The sequence below is a fragment of the Echinops telfairi genome, unplaced genomic scaffold, assembly GCF_000313985.2.
Source record: "Echinops telfairi isolate 266 unplaced genomic scaffold, ASM31398v2 ScPeMD7_7467;HRSCAF=8505_1, whole genome shotgun sequence".
In the NCBI taxonomy this organism is placed as follows: Eukaryota; Metazoa; Chordata; class Mammalia; order Afrosoricida; family Tenrecidae; genus Echinops; species Echinops telfairi.
The window spans coordinates 18,366,537-18,385,102 of NW_022111368.1; the positions used below are offsets into that span (position 1 = coordinate 18,366,537).

An 18,566-nucleotide genomic window follows, 5' to 3' on the forward strand; every position below is an offset into this window, starting at 1 on the left:
TTCTCCTTTGACCTTCAGGAGGATGGCAGTGCAGGGGATCCTGTTTACAGTTACTCACAGGCGAAGCCTGGTAGGCTCTTCCCCGACCTTTTTACCAGGCTTATGCAAGGAAAGGTCGTTGGGTGGGAGTTACATGAAATCAAATTTCACCCAAATGTAATCATCTATTCTCCACCCCTGAACTGTATCTTATTTGTGCTCATATCACCTGGAGCCTGTGGCAGGATGTTTCCAGTAGTCATTGGCCTCCTCCCGATCTTCATCAGTCAGGCTTTTGCCCAGGCCCCTCTAGAAACAAATTCCCTTCTCTTCTCAGTGTAGCATATAATTTCTTACAACTGCTGTTAAGGAATCGTAACTAGCTTAACCATGAAACAAAGTGTGGTCCGATTCACACCCACTGCAGGAAGTTCAGAACTCAATCTCATCCATTCCTGTTTGTGAGCAGCTAATGCCCTTCCCAAACGGGGCTGCAGTCACAGATGCAAGAGACCCAGAATTAATATACATCACATACGGGACTATGGCTGGAAAGGCAGTATTAACGGAGTAAATCTCAGTGATGAAGAGAAACCACAGTTGTTCAGTCAACGTGGCCTCTGATTTATGATGAGCCCATCTGCAATGGAACAACGTGCTGCCCAGTCCTGAGCCACTTCCCGACCGGGTGATCAGACCATCGGAGATCTACTGGGGATCAGACTACTGGGAGCCACAGGGTTTTCACGAGCTGATTTGCACAAGTCTTTCTTCTTCGTCCAGGAGCTCCATGGACACATGTTGCGTGTGATCGCAACACAGCAACATGCAGATCTCCCGTGACAGACAGTCACAGCTGCGGTGAGGTTTGTTGGCCAGATACACCACCTGGGCAGACTTCAAGGAAGATGAGAACCAGCCATGCCACCTTAAAAACCACTACTGTAGAGAAACCCAGTAACCCTTATTCTCCAAACCCTCATAATTCGAATACAAAGACTGTCATGAAGAAGACTAACCCAGGTGATCAAGCTGGCACCTTGTGAAGCAAAGGACACTAGGATTTTGCTTTACACTAGATAAGTGGTTCTCAAACTTCCTAATGCCGCAACCCTTTAATACAGTTCCTCATGTTGTGGTGACCCCCCCAACCATAAATATATTTTCATTGCTACTTCATAACTGTAATTTTGCTACTGTGATGAATCAGGCAGCCCCTGTGAAAGGATTGCTCGACCCCCAAACCGGCCACGACCCACAGGTTGAGAACCACTGCACTAGATGCAAAGCCTTGCTCCGCTCCTACCTTATTTTAAGGTTGCCACCTCAGAGACGAGTTTTCTTGGTGACAATGGCAGTCACCTTGCTGGCAGAATGAAATGACACACACTAACTCACCGAGACTGTTGTGAACACCCTGCTGTGTGAACCCATGGTCCATAAATAAAGCAAAGGCCAAACGCTGCCCTTCTTAAGGAATTAACGTCAAATAGGAGACACCACAGCCATGCTATGAGAAAATCCACCTTTGAGAGAAACATAATTAAGCTTCCCTAAGTTTTAAAAAAGTTGCGAGCTAGCCAAAACATCTGCCAATATCTGGCCTGCAATTAAAACGGTCCTAAGGAAACTAGCAAAATTAGTGATTAGCTTAGTATAGTTGTCTTAAAGAAAACCATTTATGATTCAGCAGAAAGCAGGTCTAGTCTTACTTTCCCAGGCTGACCTTGAGTTAAGAATATGTCTCGTGAAAAACACTTCTGCATGCCAAACTGCGCTAATTTGAATAGTCACGGTTTCCTACATCCTATCCTCCTAATGCTGCTCTCTCTCTTCTAGATAGATCCTAAGCTAATGCATTCAACAAGTAGTTACGGGACACCAACTATTTGCCAGGCCGACCATTCAAATCCATCAGTCACTCCTGGGGAAAAAGAGGAGGCTGAATCGTCCAGTAAAGACTGTCTCACGCTGGATTTTTCGTTTGTTTGTTCAACTTGATAGCAGTGCGTTTTTTTCTTTCTTTGCTATCGGGTGTTAAAAGGCAGAAAACACAGACACACTAGGGGGCTCAAAAAGTTTGGGAGGACGAGTGGAATTCCATTATCTTCTAATTCCATTTTTCCATGGACTTTCTGAAGCCCTCGTATATGTATTCCTTGCATTCATAAAGCAGCCAAAATGGCTAAGTGGGTCGTAAAGATACACACAGGGGAGTTCAGGGCATGTCTGGTTATCACCCAAAGTCTCTGTATCTGACACAGAGTCAGACACAAATACCCATTAGGGAACGCAGAAAGGCTGATGCTCAAGTGAGGCTTGGAGCTTCAAAGCCTTACCTACACATACTGGGCCCAGCCTCTCTGATACTAGTTAGGGAAGTGATTTCGGATGGGAGAGAGGACATGTGCTTGCCAGAAATCTCATTCCATTTCATCATGTCTGTTTCCAAGCATCTCTCGCTTCTCTATGTTTCCGACTCTGATTTAGTCATGAATGAATTTTATTCCTCCCTCGGCTCATTCTTACAAGTCTGAAGGACAGGCGGGTGGGCTCCTAGGTTCCCAGCCAAGCTGGTGAACAAATGAAGGCCAAAGAGAATATCCAACAGAGACCATTCTCAAGGAGGCCTGAAAGATGCTCTTGGAGGTGGCTACACCACAAAGTCACAAGCCTGTCACCTGATTTAACACGACTGTTGGCTTTGGAATCAAATGTCAGCTCCCTAACTTACTGGCTATGGCTATTAGCAAGAGGATTTGCTCTATCTAAAAATCATGTTTTCTCAAGAAAATGGAAGATAAAAGTGATTTCTTGAAGATTTGTATATATTAAACAATATTCAAAGTACCCAGTAAGACTCACAGGTAGATGCTGTAGCTGTGGTTAGCGGCTCTTTTGTCATCTCAGATCCATGGCAACCGCACACACAATGTAACACCCCTTGGTCCGGTCCTGGGTCATCCTCATGTCTAAGTCAATTGACCAATGTTCTGTGATAACCATGAAGTTCTTATTGGCTAATTATTGGAAGTAGAATGCCAGGACTTTTTCCGACTCTGCCCTAAGTCCAGAAACACTGCTGAACATGTCAACCACAGGTGATCCTACTGGTATCTGAGATAACAAAGGCAAAGGTCATATATGTCATCATAGGAACAAAAAGCCACCATAGTAAGGCAAACTGACAGGTAGTAGTAGAGGTACAGAAAAGGTACTTAAAAGAGGATCACTTTGTTCCCCTATCTGAACTGAGCTAAAAAACCACCCTGAATAGTGGAATCGTGGCAGAAGTTAAGTTCCTCAGGTTGGAAGGCAATCAAAATTCAACAGAGAAAGAGCTGCCTCCTCAAAGTCGAGTTGACCATAATGACAAGGATGGAGGGAAGCTTTCAGGACAGTCACATGGTGATAGGGTATGACTCACAATGAGAAGAAACAGTTGAAACATCTGTTAATAAGCAGAGCTTGGAATGTATGAAGTATGAATCTAGTAAAGTTGGAAGTCATCAGAAATGAAGTGGAGACCTCACCCCATCCCGCGCCCCAGGGTCCAAGTCCTGCACTGCGACCATCCTCACCCAGCCAGGGAACATGGCACTGCAAGTGGAGCAGGCTGCGGCCTGCAGCCTGCGTGCGCGCTCTCAGCGGCCCGTGCGCCCTGCCCGGTGCGATGCTGGTGTCCTGGGTTGGCCAACAAGTTGATGCTGCGCTCTGGCCGGGCTTTCCTCTAGGTGCACAAGTTCATGGACAAACACGAATGGGTAACGACAGAAAATGGTGTTGGGGCAGTAGGGCTCAGCCAGTTTGCACAGGACGCTTTGGGAGATCTTGTTTACTGGAGTCTTCCTGAAGTTGGGACAAAGCTGAACAAACGGGCTGAGTTTGGTACTCTGCAAAGTGTGAACGTTGCTAGTGAACTCTACTCTCCTTTATCAGGAGAAGTCACAGAAATTAACGACGCACTTACAGAGACTCCAGGGCTTGTGAACAAATCCTGTTATGAAGATGGTTGGCTGATCAAGATGACAATGACTTAATCCTTCAGAACTTGATGAACTAATGCGTGAAGAGGCCTATGAGAAATACATAAAATCCATCGAGGAGTGAAAATGGGAGCCCTGAATAAACTAATATGAAACAAATAAAAAGAAAAGAAATGCAATGCATAGAGATTGATATCTTAGGCATTAGTATGCTGAAGTGAACTGGTATTGGCCCTTTTTAATCACATAATTATGTGGTTTACTATGCTGAGAATGGAAAATTCTAGAGAATTGGCATCACAATCATCATCAAAAAGAAGATCTCAAGATTTAAGCACATTATCCTGTGATAATATCTATACATCTACAGAGAAAGTACAACTATCACTCAAATGTACACGCCAACCACTAAACCTAGTGATGAAGAAAATGAAGAATTCTACCAATTTCTTCAATCTGAAATTGATCAAGCATGCAACATGATGCATTGACAATTACTGATGATTAGAACACATACATTAGAAACAGTGGAAAGAATAGTTCTGGGAAAACATGGCCTTGGGAAAAGAAATGAAGCTGGAGATTACATGAAAATCTTATAAGGCCAAGAACGTCTTCATTGCAAATACCCTGTTTCAACAGCATAAAAAGACAACGATACAAGAGTAGATTTGATTCATTGAACATTAATTATTGCAGAAGGCATGACTAGTTGTGGATGACATCCAAAACTTCATACATGAGAACGCAAAAAGTCACTAAAAAGACAAAAGGTTGGGTGGAGACAAGATCACAATGGATGACAGAAGAGACTCTGAAACTTGACCTTGAAAGGTGAGTAGCTAAAGCAAATGTAAGAAACGAGTAAAGAAAAAAAAAGAACTACACAGATAATTTCAAAGGGCAGCTCAAGAAGACAAGGTATTATACGGATATGTACAAAGGCTGGGAGTTAGAAAGCCAAAATGGAACAGTACACTCAATATATAAGTACACAAAATACATCAAGCGAGGAGCTGCAAGGTTGAAGGGTTCTTTAAGCAAAATATTGAAAGCTACAGGAAGCATCAAAAGAAGATGGAAAGACTACTCAGTCACTGTACTGTACTGTTAAAGAGTCAACCATTTCTAAAGATAGCATACGATAAGGAATTGACTTCACTTTAAAGAAGAAGTAAGAGCTGCACTGAAGGCACTTGTGAGACACAAGGCTCCAGAAAATGACGGACTACCACGTGAAATGTTTTTGGTTTTTTCGTGATGAGTCAGTCTCAGAACCCAAAGGGGGAAGCGCTGTTCTGTCCTAGAGGGTTGCTATGAGTCAGAATTGACTCCACGACAATGGATTTAGATCAAGATGTAGAACATGAGTCTTCTCTTCAATGAAAATGTCCCTGGGCAAGGGTCCCAACAGGCCCTGTGTCAGTGGATCTGGCAAGGTCTAGTGACCTACAGGTTAACTCACAAGTGAAGTGTTTTCAGCAGCTGATGAAGAACTGGAAGTCCTCACTCATCTGTAACAAAACAAAACAAAACAAAACAAAAAATTGGAAGGCAGCTACCTGGCCAACTGATTGTAAGAGATTCATGTTTGTAACCAGGCAAAGAAAAGTGACTGAACAGAATCCAGAAACTATCAATATCAATACCCCATAAAAGTAAAATTTTGCGTAAGATCACTCAACAGTGGTTCCAGTAGCACAACAGGGAGCTGAGATATTCAAGCCAGGCTCCAAAGAGGACACGAAACAAAGGGTGGCATTGGTGATATCTGATGAATGTTGGCTGAAAGTAGAGCATGCCAGAAAGATGACTGATTCGTTGTTTTATTTGACTGACCATGCAAAGGCATTTGACCGTGTGGTTCATTAAAATATACATGGATAATATTACAAGGAAGGGAATTACAGAATACTGTATTTTGCTCATGCAAAATCTGTACAGAACAAGGGTATTCTGCATGTACTTTGGACATGTGGTCCCGAGAGACCAGTTCCTGGAGAAGGACACCACGCTTGGGGAAGTGGGGCAGCGCAAAAGAGGCACACTCTGGGCAAGATGGGCTGACACAGTGGCTGCAACAACGCGTTCAAACATAAGGTGTGAGGATGGCGCAGGACTGGACAGTGTTTCGTTCCGTTGGAACTGCCTTGATGGCACCTAAACACCCAACCTTTGAATAATTGTTTCTGGCCTGCCAGAAAGACCAGAAACAATCCTATGACTGATACCACAGGGTGGACAGACAGATTGGACGAGAAGACGACAAATGAAGGTGGACATCAAGAACACCTATGCTCACTGACTTTGGCACACTCTAGTTTTCCTTGATACCCCAAATTCCCCTTCTCTCTTTTTCTACTCAGCTAGTCAGCACGTGACAAAGGCCTTGCCAATGCTCCATCCGCTTCTCCATTCATTTTCTTTCAGTCAATGTTGTCCATTGCTTTGTCTGTAGTCAAACGCAGAGTTTAAGAAAATAATGTCCCCTCAATCGTGTACTAAGTGCCCAAGATGACAAGGGGTGAGAAGAGGTAAGCTGGTCAGTGGCTATCAGTCAGGATTATGGGGTGAAAAGGTTCTATAGAGCTAGTGCTGAGAGGGCAGGTGATCACAGACTCATCCCAAAGTAGACAGTAGCCCAGAAGTCTTCTAGAGAATAAGCAGGGTCCAAAATAAATATTTTAACACTAGGGATTTCAAGGGCACAAACATGACAGAGTCTAATCTTATCCAGATCCCCTAGTGAAACTGAGCCATACCAAACCAAGATGAAGAAATGCTGACAGGCTTAAGGCGCTCCAGCTTTCACCTGTATTTACTAATCAGTGTAATAGTCTCTTGCCTGATTCTGCCTTTTTCTCCATTTAGAAAATTAGAACAATAACTGCCGACGTGTTTCCAATCTTCTGACCTTGCTCTTCTCCATTAAGGTCACTCAAATAATAGCAACAGTGCATCTACCGCTCATCGCAGTAAGTTCATATCACTCATCTGAACCTCACGCCTTGAGCGGAAGCCGGCAAGGTGTTCTTCTACTCACCTTTCCCCCAGCTTGCACGTCAGCTCCTTGTTAATAATACTGGTTCCATCAGTTCTACTTTTGAGATTATTCTGTTTTATATACATTTTTTTTTCTTTTTAAAGACAAGGAGAGAGGCGAATGTAAAAAGTGTGACTGGAAGTCTCTCAATCTTGCCTGCCCGTTAATCACATCAGACACCAAACACAACTGACTCTCTGCCCAATTCTCTCAAACTGACCACAACAAGCATCCTCCCCACCCACCCCACCTTCAGATGTTTGATTCTGAGGTCAACTTCATGTCACCCTGAGTTTTAGCCCACTGTGTGTTACTCACACGTGTAATTTAACCCTAAATTACACAATTCCATGTACTGAGAAGAGAAGGACACAGAGACAGATGATGGCAATAACCATTTCCTGGGCCCCAGATCATGTCACGTGCTTTTCAAGCATGATCCCATTCAGTCCTCCAACATCAGGACAAGGCTTCACTACCTTCACTCTACCTCAGCAGTTAGGTAACCCACACAGGCTCACGTGGGCTGACTTCAGAGCCATTGGCCTTGACCTTCCCTTCTTGATCCCTGAGCTAGCCTTCACAGTGTAGACAGCTCAACAACCCCAGGAACCCCTTCTTCCAACCGAGCGTTTGCCTAGGGTACAGATGAGCCAAACGAACCACACTCAGTGACATGCGGTTGACGCCGATGCACAACGACCCTATGGGATGGAGAACTACTCAGGAGTTTCTGAGACGAACCTTTTATGGGACTAGAAAAGCCACCTCCTTTTCCCGCAAAGCCGCTGGTGGTATTGAACTTCTGGCCTTGTAGTCAAGCAGGGCAGGGATGAGGAACCTTCTTTCTGCCAAAGGACACTTGGATAGTTATAAAAAAAATCATTTATGGGACATAATGGCCAAACATTTAATTAACTCATCCCTAAAGTGATGGCTGCCCTGGTGGTGTAATGGTTATGCGTTGGGCAGTGATCCACATGGTCAGCAATTCAAAACTACCAGGAGCTCCAAGGGACAAAGACTGGGTTTTCTACACCTGTTAACAGTTATAGTCTCGGAAAACCCATGGGGGTGAGAGGGAGGGTGTTATGAGTCAGCATTCACTTAGTGGTGCTAAGTTGGGTTGATGTGATGGCTAGAACAGCCTCTATAGTGAGGCATGTGATGTTAGCTGGTATTGATGATCTTGATAGCCTTATACAGCATGCAGGCCTGACATTGCCCGCCCTTGGCATACGGAGGACACTATAGATCTCTGTCAAATACTGATGAAAATAGAGATTAAAGCTCTATGAGAGGCAGAGGCAGTACTTTTTAAAGAGGTGCAGTGTTCCTTATGAACATAAGCTAAGATACCAAAGAAAATTCCTCAAGGTATTCTTTCCAAAATGTGTGGCTCTTAAACCCCATGTTTTTAAAAAAAAGTTCCATCATTAACCATGACCAATCGAATTTCTCATCAGCATCCTTAACCTGCTCCTGCAGCCAAGCATGGAGTCAGGCAAAATGCAGGAGGGGAGGCCCAGCTCAGAAAACCAAGACAAGAAACAGTATCTTTTTTATCAGGAGAAATTTTCTTTGTTTAAGCTCTTTAACTCAAAATTTTATAAGATGGATGAATTCAACTCATAAATTCAAAAAAAAAATTTTCTGGGGCAAAATGTTAAAGACAAGCAAAAAGCTAGGGAAATTCATGGAACAAACCAAGCAAAGATCTCCCCGAAACAGCAAGAGATCCTAGAAGTTGACTGGGAAAAACTAGCCAACAAATGGAAACTAGGAAAGGAAAGTCTCTGGCAATAAGATGCACACATGCAAGAGTGCTAGACTTCACTCATAATTACATACATGTACACTGAGATTTCAAAAACAGCACCTTCCAACTGTACGAGTGTCAGAGATTAGATAGTGTGATACTAATAACACACTGAATCCTGTGATTTTGTGAATCCTGTGATTTTGAAAATTGTATGGTAGGTTTATAAGATGTTAACATTTGAGGCCTCTGAAGGAAGAATAAATATGCTAAGCAAATAATCCGAGAAGCTGACAATATGAAGGCGGAGGTGGTATGGGTTGGAAGAATGTTCATGAGCAGCCTGCAGTGTGCAGAAGACACAACCTTGCTTGCTGAAAACTACGAGGCCTTGAAGCACTTCCCGATGAAGCTCACACAAGGCAGCCTTCAGTATGGACTGCATCTGTATATAAAGAAAACAAATCCTCACACTCTATTATGAAAACCAGAGACATTAATAAGAGTCAAAAACTTCCTTGGATCCACAATCTACAACCATGGAGGCAGCAGTCACGAAATCAAATGATGCATGACTGCGTGGGGCACATTTCAGTAAAAGACCTCTTTCTTTAAGATGTTTTTTAAAAGCAAAGATGTCATTTTGAGGACTAATGCATGCCTGCCTAAACCAAGGTATTTTCAATCACCTCATATCCATCCAGGTGAAAGCTGGACATTAATGATTCAAATGATCCAGAAAGAACCGATGCATTTCAATTTCGGTGTTGGTGAAAATACCGACTACACATCATGAAATGCCATTAGAATGAACACACGTGTCTTGGAAAAAGTATGCATCAGGCATCTAAGACCCAGAAGAAGAAAAAAAAAACACCTAAGGTGAATAGGGAGGGGCATGGAGTGGAGACCCAATGCCCATCTGTAGACAATTGGACATCCCCTCGGAGGGGTCACAGGGAAGAGATGATACAGTCAGGGTGCAATATAGCACCAATGAAACACACAACTTTCCTCTAGTTCTTTGGTGCTTCCTTTACCCCACTAACATGACCTCAATCCTACCTTACAAATCCGATTAGACCAGAGCATGCACACTGCTACAGATGAGCCCACAACACAGGGAATCCAGGATAGATAAACCCCTCAGGGCCAACAATGAGTAGAGATACCAGGAGAATTAGGGGATGGTAGGGGGAAAGGGGGAGGGATTGATCACAAAGATCAATCTAGAACCCCCTCCCAGGGGGATGAATAAGGAAAAGTGGGTGAGGGGCAACAGAGGACGATGTAAGATATGGAAAAAATAAAGATCGGAAGAGCAAGGGTTTGTGAGGGAAAAGTGGGTGGGGAAGAGAGGGGGAAGAAATGGGGAGCTGATATCTGGGGCTCAAGTGGGAAGGGAATGCTTTGAAAATTATGATGGTGGCATATGTGCTTGACACACTGGATGAATGTACACATTGTGATAAGAAATGTAAGAGCCCCCAATAAAAGTATTTCAAAAAAAGAAAAGAAAGAAAAAGTATAGTCAGTATGCTCCATGAAGTAAATAAAGAAATCACTGCCTCACATACGGGGAACGGCCTGTCCCTAGAGAAGGCAGGATGCTTGGGAAAGCATGAGATCAGCGAAAAGGAGGAGCTCAATGAGATGGACTGACAGTGGCTGCCTGCAATGGGCTCAAACGTCACAGGTGTGAGGATGGGGCAGGAACAGCCAGTATTTTGCAGGACATAGGATCCCTGTAAGCCTGCAACTCAGTGGCACCTACCGGCAGAGAAAGGGTATACAAGAATTCTCTGTTCTTCAGTCCATTTCAAAATGAAAGCATTGATGGAAAAGTTAGCAAAGTATTCTAAGTAGGATAAAACATTACACTGGTGAAGCGGTGGTGAAGCTGGCACTCAAGACACTGGAGATAAAGTACAAAATTACACAACTCCAAGGAAATGAGTAGTCTCTGGATGGTGTGAACCACTAAGTGTTCATTAACTAACGGGAAAACTGGCGGTTCAAATCCACCCAGAGACTCCTTTAAAGAAAGGCCTTGATGAGATCATGGTATTACTATTTCAAATAAATTTTTCACAGCAAAAGAACACTAAGTAGAAGAAAACAAGTCTTACAGCAAGCTAACATTAACTCCTACCCCGTCCTTACACAGAACACTGAATCCTGAAGATACATAGGTTCAAAATACATCTTCTGGAGGTAGGGAATGATTTAATATTGCTGATGACATAGGTGGATCGAAATGATAAATTAATGAAAATGCAGCTATAATTGTTATCCTGGCACATGAACCAAATCAGATTAGTTCAGCTAGTCATCCTATAGCCGGACCTTAATTGGGGTGAATAAATAGCTCAAATATCTGCATAAATTAATAATAAGTAGAGTGCACACCAAATGGCTAAAAGGGTTTTTCATTGCCAAGTTTATTAACTGGTCTTCTTTTCTAGAAACATCTTGTTCCTCCAGCAAGGCAACAGCTGACAGCATTCAGCGATGTAAGGCACTTTGTTTGAACTGACTATGGCCACAGAAAGACTCTCTGCATTTGCTCACTCAGCAAAACTCAGGTAAAGTCTTATAGTTAGGAGTCTTGGTTAGAAGTTGCTGCAAAATCCAAGTATGGATTATTTCACTGTTGTTCCAGTCCTCTCCCATGGGGCATTATATCAGAAACCAAACAAGATGTAGAGAGGCACACCACACTCATCACCACCCCTAAAACTCCTTCGGGTCATCACCACCTGGTTGCTTCTCAACATATCCTCCATCTAAGTCTGCCCACTACTACTGAAGGCCGGGCTCCCACCTCTAAACCTTTCCTGAAGAATTTAACGCCCTCTGTTGTAACATTGTTGAAAGGGCAACAATGGACATCCTTGAGCAACTCATGTTGTATTCCTTCTCCATGTTCTCTGAGTTTGGAGCACAACAAGAACAAAGTCCGAAGGAGCAAAAGCAAGGCTGGAGGGTTAAGGGGGATATTATTTCCCAAAGATACTCACTCTCTCAGGACGGCGCCTGCTACGTTCAAAGAATGCTGGAAAACATTTTCCTTGGCACAAATTTCCTGGCCTATCTCTCACCAATGAAGCGTTATGTATTCTGAAACCTTCTCCATAATATGTCCAATGGTCATCCTGTGTCAATCCAGGAAATGTATCAAGATCACAGCTCTGAGTGCGCAAAAGCAACAGTCATAACCTTCGGAGTGGTCTCCTTGAATTCAACTAGCCTGGCAGATTCCCTCTTCAGTCACTGTTTTGTTTCGACCTTGTTCATAGATCATATTGGCCAATCCAGTACTTACCCCGCTATGACTCACTCCATAAGATCACCTCCAGTAACTTTGATCTTGCTTTAAAGATCAGCTGTTTCAGATAGCTGAGACCAAGATGTTTGTTTAAAACTGAAAATACCAAAACATGCCACCTTCAGTAACAATAATTCTACCAGTTTGGGTGACTTGGGCCACCATTTCTCCATTGGTCCAAGGTGAGTCTTGCCTCTCCTGGCTCATCTTTGAGGTCTTCCCAACTTCTTGGGAAAACATCTGACCCATTTAAAAACCATTGTTTTATGGGAGACAGCAATCTTGTTAAGTGTATAGCAAAGCTTCAACAGTTCGGGAAGAACTTGAGTTTAGTTAAAATTTTGGAATTAAATGCCCCACCCCCACCCCCGGCACGAAAGCATTCCCTTTTTTAAGAATGCACCCTAATGTAACTACGACATTACTGCGAGAACTTGGCTACAGTCACTCGCTGGTCACAGAGACATGTTCAAACACATTTTGTCTGAAATAAACTCATGCATGAGCTGAAACCCCCATGGCAATATTTTTTTACTTGTATCTTCAAACAGTATTTTAAGAACTTCCCTTTTTTCTGCCAACACAAATCAGCAGCTTGCTACTGGTTTTTCTTAGAAAGACGGGGAACAGTTTTGGCCTTGGATTGCACGATATGGAGCTGCACTACCGACAGTCTCCGTGTGCCCCCAAAAAAGCCTGTGCGGCTGGTACTCACAGGCCAGAAACAGCACAACTTTGGTTTTAGCTTTTTTTAATTGGATTTCTGCGCAGACATAAGACAGCCAAGGCTAGAGCCATGCCCTGACCGAAAAAGAGTAGCATAAAAGTAGGTGCTTCCCAAGATCTTGGATTCTGCAAAAGAGAAAGACTAATAAATGTTGCCCATTGGGCGGGGGGGGGGGGGGGGGGGAGAACCCCACTGGAACCTGCTAATCATAAACCAATGTGAACTTGGCTTTCTCCCTAGGAGCAGCTGATGGTTTTGAACTGCTGATCTTGAGGTTATCAGTCCAATGGGTAATTAGACTGGACACGGTCCACCTTGAAAACCTACTTTTTATGTGTCTGTATTCCTGTTCTCGGACCTTCCTGTGCAAGTTGATCAAGTGCAGCTAAGTACAATGTCGAGACCCTACCAGGCCACCTCTGTATAAAAAGGGGTATGTCCACCGTTCCTCCTTACCACACTATACCTACAACCCTCAAGACGGAGACGGAGACGAACTTGAAGGGCTCACTCTTTAGTTGAAAATGGCCGATTGCATAAGTTTCAGAAAGGAGGCAACACAAAGAGATCGCCGCTTAGCAGACTGCTGTCACCCAGAACAAAATGGCTACACCCTGATGGCACAGTGGTAGGAACAGCAGGTCCAAACCACCGCCCACTCCTCGGGAGAAAGATGCAGCTTTTAGTCTCAGAAACCCGCAGCGGCATCTCCACCCCATCCTACAGCATCGTCGCACTGTGTCTGAAGCACCTGGTTGGCAGTGAGTTTTTGGAAGAGCAGCAAAGCCAGTAGTCATCTTCCCACCTGTGACCTCAACTCCCAGGTGCTTCTCTCTCCTAAAGGGCTCGTATTTCCAAACCAACCATGAATCTGTAATGCCGCCAATTCTTCCACATTTCAACTTCAGTCACCTTAAACCGTGTGATGCGTTCTCTATGTGCTTAACAAGAAATCCTGTTTCACGGAGACTCGCAATCAAGAAGAATTTACCATCCAATAAAATCGTAGCTGCACATATGATTTATAACAGACTAAACTCCAACAGCCGTTTCAAGCGCAGAGTTATTTTTCTCTTTATGTAACTGTTGTAAATCTGATGTACTGGGATGTTTTTCCATTTTAAATGATTTATATTTTCGTAAAGTTCTTGATGCAAATTGCCTAGTGAAAATGAAGGGGGGAGAGGGGAAGAAAGAGGGGGAGAGGCAGGCAAGCAGGCAGGAGGATGAACAAAAGGAGGCTAATGGGAGAAAGCGCCAGCTCTCACATAAAAGCTCTCCTCTAAGTGAACAAGGGACATGAGGGGTCAGATGAGTCTTCCTCTTGGGGTTTCACCAAGCATTGTAGGAAGTGGCAGGACACTGCCATGCACCCCCTGGGGGTTAAATCACCCATGGTCCAAACCACTAATCTGGAGTGCATACAAATCAGATCAAGTTTGGGCTTTTTGTTTGTTTGTTTTTGAATTTTTCATAAGGATAAAAAATAGTCCTGTACCAGGGAGCAAAAAGTTTGCAGACAAAATTCTGTTATCTTTTCACAAATTTTGAAGTATCCTTGGATTTCTAACTATTTTGGAACATGATGAAAATATGTAGTGGTAGTTGCTACCATTATTCGCTCCAACCACAGAATAAATAGGCACACTGACTACAACCCATTTCAAGATTAACTACAATACCATAGGCCAGGGGTCCTCAAACTTTTTAAATAGGGGGCCAGTTCACTGTCCCTCAGACCCGTTGGAGGGCGGGCCTATAGTTTAAAAAAAAAACTATGAACAAATCCCTATGAACACTGCACATCTTATTTTGAAGTAAAAAACAAAATGGGGCAAAAACACCCAGCGGGCCGGATAAATGTCCTCAGTGGGCCGGATGTGGCCCGCGGGGCCGTAGTTTGAGAGCCCTGCCATAGGCAACTCCAGCTTATTCAAACTACACCAAACTACACCAATGTACACTGATGGAGAAAGTCTGTAGAGTATGCTCTTCTTTAAAATGGAATTAAAAAAACAAGTATATGCATGTATATATGTTGTTGACATTTTAAAAACAAATAAAGGGGGAAGGAAGAAAAACAAAACCCCTTCACAGCATGGTGATCTAAAGGAGTGAGGACAGAAAAGAGCAGAGGGCTCGAAATACAAAGCTGGTCTTCTCTGAACACAGCCTGGGCACGGAAACCTGCTAATCATATACCAGTGCTAACTTGGCTTTCTCCCGAGGAGACGCTGGTGGTTTTGAACTGCTGATCTTGAGGTTATCGGCCCAATGTATAACCACTATGCCACCAAGGCTCCTTGGTAAAATAGAAGGCAGCAACAATGAGGCAGATGGATTGACACATGGCAGTGTTTTGCTCTGTTGTGTACAGGGTCGGAATGAATCGGAATCAAATCGAGGGCACCTGAAAGCAACAAGGATTTTGTGTGGTCTGGGAAGGGAGGCAATTCCTTGGGAGAGGAGTAACAGCAACCCTAATGAAGCTATCATAAATTACAAAATTTAAATCCTGGAATCAAAAACCAAACCCATTACCACTGAGTTCTTTACAACTCATAAGGGCCCTATATCGAGTTTCTGAGACTATAAGTCATTATTGGATCAACCAGCTTCATTTTTCTCCAGAGGAGCGGCTGGTAGGTTTGAACTGACCTTGAGGTTAGCAGTCCAACACTTACCCACCAGGATTTGATAAAGAAGCAAATATCTCTCGATTTAACACTTTCCTTTTAACAAAGGAGATTATTAAAGTCCAGAGTGGCGGAGGCCCGGGCAGGGAGGTTTTGCTTGGTCTCAGTGCGGAGAACACAAGGCCAGCGCTCTCAGTTCTTCTATTCCTCACAGGTACAGATCTCCAGGGCCCCAGAAAGTCCAGAACCTGGGCTGACATCACCAAAGTGGTATTATCCGATTCTTGTCTGTTTCTGATGGTTTGTATTTGGGTGGGTCCTGATATAGACTGAGAGGGGCAGTTTGGGTTAAGTTCATGCCAATTCTTTGGCCAGGGACTGGACCCAGCGGGCAGAGTGGGCCAAGGATTGGCTGACTAGACCCTGCTCAGGCTTGAAAGCAACAGCACCAAATGCTGCACCCACATTCAGCTTACAGGTATCAGTTGACAAAGGTGACCTCTGGCACAACTCTGAATGGTCATGCTTTCTCCAGGATCACCTCCAGGTGGATGTGACTTCCCAAACTGCCACTGAGAGCAATTGAGCTTTATATAAAGCATGTGTTCCAACTAGAGGCCCCAGGCCCTCCATGAAGCTCTGCTAAAGACCAACTCCACATATTTATACTTCTCCCCTAAGTGTGCTATAAGAAATGTGAACACAAAATGTGGAATTCAAAGCACCCTCCCTTTCACCCGGAGTAAAGACACACTGAGGACAATAGGGTATCAGCTGGACTTGATACGACACTGCCCGGTGCATGTCTACAGATGCCAACTCTGCCCTGAAAACATGGGCTCTATCCATGACTGCTCTTGGGATGGCAGGAGGAGCAAGAAGGGGCCTGAGGAAGCTGGCGGTGCTCCCAGGCTGCTAGGGGATCCACTTACCACCCGGCGCCCTGCCTCACCCAGAGCCCTGCTGGTGGCATTCCCCCGACAGCCCAGCGGGGCCACCTGTTCAGCATACAGTACAGAGCAGCGCAGAGCCCGACAACGGTTACTGCTTTGAGTCAACAGTGCAACATCTACTAAAAATAGACTGCAAGCAATTATGCAAGCTGCAGGAAGTAAAGAAAGGAGATAGTCTATAATTTTAATCCGATCAGGCAAATTCTAATGACAGGAATACTATTTCTTAATGGTTTGCTCTGATGCCTCAATGTTCTGGTCTATTTATGGGCTGTGATAAAGAAGAAGTGTCTTACTGTATTTTTAGCTCACAAATCAACTTTTAATTCTCCCCTTTCTGGAAATAGAAGATAACGTTGCAGATACAGCATTAAAAAGAAAAACCAAGATATGTGGAAGATGTGACAGTTCTGCTCCTTTGCACTTACACTTAAGAGAGCACACCATTCAGCTCAGATTCAGATGCCCCCTCCGTCCCCCCGCCTGGTGAGTAGCTAACAAAGGGAAAACGCAACACCTGCTTCTGTAAACGTAGTTAACTAACTTATGGAATCACATCTATTCTTCACTAGCTGATGGCAAGAGCAGTGGTTTTCAGTGTGTGCCCCTTAACCAGCAAGTGCAAATTCTGGCCCCCAAACAAGTGAACCAGAAACCAGGGGGTGTGGGTGGGCGCAGCACTCTGGCTTGATTGGAGAGCGAGAACCAGGGGAACAGGTTCTCTGGAGCAGATCAGGATGCCTAAGAAATGCTGCAGCGTGTGCTACTCAGACAGGTTTCTTGCCCACAAGTGGTATCTAACAAGAGAATCGTTGAGCAGAAAGATCCAAGAAAGCACATGTCTTCAAAACCAAACAAAAACTTTTCTTGGGATCAAAAGAAACAAGCAAATGATTCTTCTCATGGGAGGAGGGGGCAACATGATTAAGCAGCGGGGTTCCAGTGCAACTGTGACTGTAGCCTTGGCCTGGCCTTCACCTTGCAAAGGGATGCCAGTGTCAGTTATCAAGGGGAGGCAAGAGAGCCACGGGCACCAAGGCAGCGCCCTCTCCAACGTGGAAGCAGTCTGAGTACGGAGTACTCTTGCCCCAGAGGAACTGCTGGAGGTTCGGGGAGGGAAAGCGTAGACTGTGCATGACACAGAATGGCTGTAGTCATAATATTTTAAATAAGTCCCATCCATTTACATTTTCTGAAAAAGAGGAATATAATTAGAATGTATTTGTAAGCACTCCACACAGCAAACAAGAGTCCCCTTCCATGACTAGAGCCTGCATCTGTCAAAAGCAACAATAGAATTGATAGACATGATGCTTGCTTGTAAAAATCACCAAATATTGAAATACACGGGGTCAATAATTAATTAAAGTTAAGAATAAAGAAAGAATGGCAAATGAAAACCCTTTGGAGAAGTTTACTAAATCCTGCGTTGGTCAAGAGGAGATTCTTCAGAAAGCCCCACTGCTATCAAGTTGATTCTGACTCATGGTGACCCTACAGGACAGGGTAGAAGTGCCCCCAGAGGTTTCAGAGACTGTAAGTCTTGATGGGAAAAAAACAAAAAAAAGACCTCATCTTTCTCCCTCTTCGGGGCTGCTGGCTTTGAACTGCTGATTTTTAAATACCAATATGATATATATACACATATATAAAACTATATATGTACACATACAAGTTTCAAAAAGTTTGTGGACAAATTTCATTCTAATTCCATTTTTTCCAAGAATTCTCTGAAACCCCTCGTGTATGGGTCTATTTGTATCTGCTATGTATAAACTTGGCAAGAGAAGATGAAGAGTAGTTTCAGAATCTCTCTCCCCGCTAATTAGAAACACTAATTTAGCTTCAACATGATTATAAGAATACAAACTTAAAAAAAAAACTTAAGCACAGATTTTATTTGTGTTAACTCATCCTCTAAAAGGGATATTCAAAGAACTTTCCTCTCCTTTTAATTTACTTTTAAGCAATACTACAGCAGAGTATTTTGGGTTCCCACAGAACGGTGTAGGGGTTTCCAGGGCACAAGAGTCCTTCACAAGGACAACACCACAGTATCTGGGTTTCCTAACTTTTTTTTAAATCATTTTATTAGGGGCTCATACAACTCTTATCACAATCCATACATACATCAATTGTGTAAAGCACATTTGTA

General features: G+C 43.7%; 1 protein-coding gene and 1 pseudogene across 2 annotated transcripts in view; one reads left to right on the forward strand and one right to left on the reverse strand.

The window, feature by feature from the left end:
• Nucleotides 1-18,566, reverse strand: part of NCK2 (NCK adaptor protein 2) — a 138,111-nt gene that overhangs the window by 103,073 nt on the left and 16,472 nt on the right. The window lies entirely within an intron of this gene.
• Nucleotides 3,574-4,089, forward strand: LOC123520945 (annotated as a pseudogene).